The sequence below is a fragment of the Kogia breviceps genome, chromosome 7 (assembly GCF_026419965.1).
Source record: "Kogia breviceps isolate mKogBre1 chromosome 7, mKogBre1 haplotype 1, whole genome shotgun sequence".
Classification (NCBI taxonomy): domain Eukaryota; kingdom Metazoa; phylum Chordata; class Mammalia; order Artiodactyla; family Physeteridae; genus Kogia; species Kogia breviceps.
Window position 1 is genome coordinate 15,852,341 of NC_081316.1, and position 4,336 is coordinate 15,856,676.

Consider the following 4,336-nt stretch of genomic DNA (forward strand, 5'->3'; position numbering starts at 1 on the left):
ATGTCAGAGACAGTTTTAATTCTTCCTTTCCAGCCTAGATGCTTTTTGTTTCTTCTTGTCTAATTGCCCTAGCTAGAACCTCCAGTATAATGTTGAATGGAGGTGGTAAGGTGGATCTTGACCTTAGGAGAAAAACATCCAGTCTTTCACCATTATGTATGATGTTAGCTGTGGGTTTTTCATAGCTGCCCTATCAGGTTAAGGAAGTTCCATTCTTTTTTTTTTTTTTTGGCGGTACACGGGCCTCTCCCGTTGCAGAGCACAGGCTTAGCGGCCATGGCTCACGGGGCCAGCCGCTCCGCGGCATGTGGGATCCTCTCGGACCGGGGCACAAACCCGTGTCCCCTGCATCGGCAGGCGTACTCTCAACCACTGCGCCACCAGGGAAGCCCTATTTAGCTATTTTTGACATATAAAGACAGCAAGTTCATACTGTTCAACATAATAATACAGCAAAGAACTTCCTGTAATCCCCATGTCCTGGAGGAAACCACTGCCGTTCGGTATGTATTCCTTCATGCTGGAGATGCTGGAGAGTATGTCTGTGCATATTTATGGTTGGTGGAGTTATTACCACAATGACATAACATGGATAATTTTGCAATCGGCTTGCTAAGCACTTTGTAGAGCAAAGCAAATCCTAGCACTGGTGGTGCTGCTTCCCCTCTAAGGAGCCTCAGTTTTCTCACCTGCAAAAGTGAAACTAATGATTCTGTGCCAGTTATTAATTTATTGACTCTCAGCTCCAAATTCATCATGTTTGCCCGCTTTGTGAATATGAATCCGGGCCCTTTAAATAATTTTCCTTTGCCAGATGGCACAACGTTAATTTTTGCCAGTAGAGGGCGCTAACAGACACTGCTTGAGGAAGGTTTTACTTCCGGGTTTGAAGGCGTTCCTCTCGGCGGGCTTCTGCAGCGGGGCCGATTTCTTGACTCACCTCCCCAGGGCAGCTTCTCTAGCAACGGGTTCCTGCAGTGCAGGTGGCCAGCAGCCCTACCCCCCCCCCCCCCCCCAGGAGAAGTGGACCGCTTCTAGGGAGACACTTCCCCATGAACAGCTTTCCCCAGCACCCTAGAGGGTGGTTTTCCAGCAAGTTCCATGGGGTGTGCACAGCACTTGAGCAACTTCTCTACTATCCACTGAGCCCCAGCCATTCCCTCTCCAGCCAAATCTGGATCTCAGACATGGGGCAGGAGGCGGGCTCTATCTCAGCCCTAGGGGCCTGCTCCTTACATTTGTTATTCCTCTATTCTTTAGAGTTCTGTCTCTCTCTCTTTTTTTAAAATACATTTTTTTCTTTTCTTAAAAATTTTTTTAAAAATTATTTATTTATTTTTATACAGCAGGTTCTTATTAGTTACCTATTTTATACATACTGGTATATATATGTCAATCCCAATCTCCCAATCTTACCCTTTTTTTTTTTTCTCTTTTGGCCGCGCCATGGGGCATGTGGGACCTTAGTTCCCTGACCAGGGTTGGAATGCATGTGCCCTGCAATGGAAGTGTGGAGTCTTAACCACTGGACCACCAGGGAAGTCCCTAGAGTTCTCTGTACTTCTTACTAGCCAATTCCTTGTTATTCCAATCCTGTTAACAGTTAATAATTCTTTATATTAGACTTTCCTTGTTCAGATCACTTTGTGGTTTCTCTCTGACTGGCACAGATCCCCCATATTGTTATGAAAATCAGACAAGATCCTGTAGGGAGAGCACCTAGCTCAGTGCCTGCCATGCAGGGGGCACTCAAAACAGCTGTAGTATCTCTACCATAATCATCATTTCTCCATGTCAGAGCCTGTAGAGAAGCCTCTTTCTTACCAACTGTTGTGGTTCCATAGTGTGGACGGAATTTTGAATCACTCCATTCCTGATGGACATTTGGATTTTTCTAGTTTTCCATGATTACAAACAGCCCTACGATCCACAGAAGAGATGTCATTTATTGAACACTTGCTGCATCCTATGCACTGAAGCAATTACATATATTAACTCACGAATCCTCACAACATGCCTAGTGTATTAGCTCCTACGGCTGCTCTAACAAATTGCCACAAATTTAGTGGCTTAAAACAACACACATTTATTATCTTACAGTCTGGATGTCAGAAGTCTAAAATGAAGGTGACAGCAGGGCTGTGTCCTTCTGAAGGCTGCAAGGGAGAATCTGTTTCCTTGTCTTTTTCAGCTTCTAGAGGCCACCTGCATTCCTTGGCTCATGACCCCTTCCTCCCATCATTCCACCCTCTTGCTCCCATTGTCCACCTCCTACTACTCACTGTGATCTTCCTGCCTTCCTCTTACAAGGACCCTTGTAACTACATCAGGCCCACCCAGATAATCCAGGATAATCTCCCCATTTCAAGACCCTTAATCAAAACAGTAAAGACCCTTTTACTATGTAAGGTAACATATTCACAGGTTCCAGGGATTAGGATGTGGATATCTTTGAGCCTACCACACCTATGAACTAGATACTATTATTCCACCCATTTTACAGGTGAGAAAACTGAGGCACAAAGAGTAAGTAACTTGCCCAAAGTCACACAGCTCATAAGCAGAGAGCTAGGATACAGGAGGTCTGGCTTGATAATCCAGGCTCTATCAATCACATTGCTTTGTATAAATCTTTGCATACCTGAATGAGGGTTTGTGTAGGATACATTTCTAGAAGTGCAATGACTGGGGGAAACTGCTTAACAGGTATGGCCAACTTGTCCTTCACTACAGCTGTGCCAATTAATTCCCCGCAGCAGTGCCTGAAATCCCAAATTCTTCCTCATCCCAACTCTTGATGCTCTGAGGGCAGAATGTTACGTGAATACAAAGGATTTGTATTCAGGACCAAAGGATTTTTACTGCTTATCAACGTAGGAACTGAAACATGTTTCTCTTCATGAAAGGAGAGGAACATTACTTACCTAATAATAAACAAAAAATTACAGTTGTAATAAAGAGCTATCAGTTTCCTGGAGAAAAGAAAATCATTTAATTACCTTAATGGATTGCAAGACTGAAAACACTGGCCTAGCACTGGCCGTGATTCCGGCTTCCTTTCCTCACCGAGACTTGAATGCTCGGCCTTGTTGCAGGCACCACTTCTGAGGGTTTTATTGATATTTTCCGCCTCCATGGGTTGTTTTCATCTCCCATGTCATCTCCTGAAGATCTCTGGTTAATAAATCACTTCCATCTTTAAGCCTTTCCAATCACCCTCTCTTTGTCTTGCATCTGTGCCACAATTGTTGTTTACAGCTTCCTTCCTTACAGCAGCCAACACTGTGTCTGATTCTCCCTCTGAGTGCCCTGCACAGGTTCTTGGACAAGAAAAGGGAGACTAAGTCTACTCTGAGCAGCTGTTTTATGTTAGGTGAGGCACCCCAATTTATAGATGGGGGAACTGAGGCTCCCAGGTAAAGTGAGTTCTCACAGCTGGTGAGGGGGGCTGGGCTGGGATTCAAACCCAGCTCTACTGACTTTGGCATCCCTGCCCTTGAATCCACGCCCAAAGGCATCCCCACCAGACGTTTCATAATCAGTCCCAGAATCTATCCATGCTCTGTAGGGTGTGGTTGCGGGTCTGTCCCCAACCCTGGGTGCCCTGAGACCTTACCTGCAGAGGAGCCATTGCCAGCCCAGCCGCTTCTGGACATTGGGCTCTGTCCAGCTAAGGGGCTGGGTCTCCATCAGTATGAATGGCATTTGAGCTTCTGACACCACTTTGCCACAGACAGCCCCTATCTGCACAGGCAACTGGGGGACCTTGAGGAGATTCTGGCCCTGGAGACCAGACAGCCAAGTCTGCTGGGCCCAGGAGAGCAGGGGCCCCTCCTGGCCCCCTGGCTTCTTCTAGACTTGCTGGGCTGTTCCTCCTCTATCCTTCTCCTTTCCTGGGGTCACTGCCTTTTCCCTCCCCAGGTCCCCTCCCCCATCCCAGGGTTCCTAGACTTTCCCAGGGCCTTTGCTTCACTCTGCTCCCCAACCACGCTCAGTTTTCCGGGGCTCTGCTTCCTTATGCCTCTCTCCCCTGGTCACTTCCTCATTCCACCAACACGATGCCTCATCGGATCCTGGAGGTGCCCACTGGCTGATGGGACAGAGAGTCTGGCTTGGGTACAATCGCCCTCCCTAAGTCTTTTCCCCACTGAACACTGCACCCCTTCATGTCTGTCTGTTGACTTCGTCTTCCAGCTGTCTCCCTATCTCTCAGCTTCCTTGCCTCGGTTTCCCCATCCTCTGTCCCTTCTCAAGCTCTAATCCTTATATAACGCTGGGAGGTGGACTCTATTACCACCCACATTTTAGATTTAAGGACAGAGGCGCTGAGAGTTTG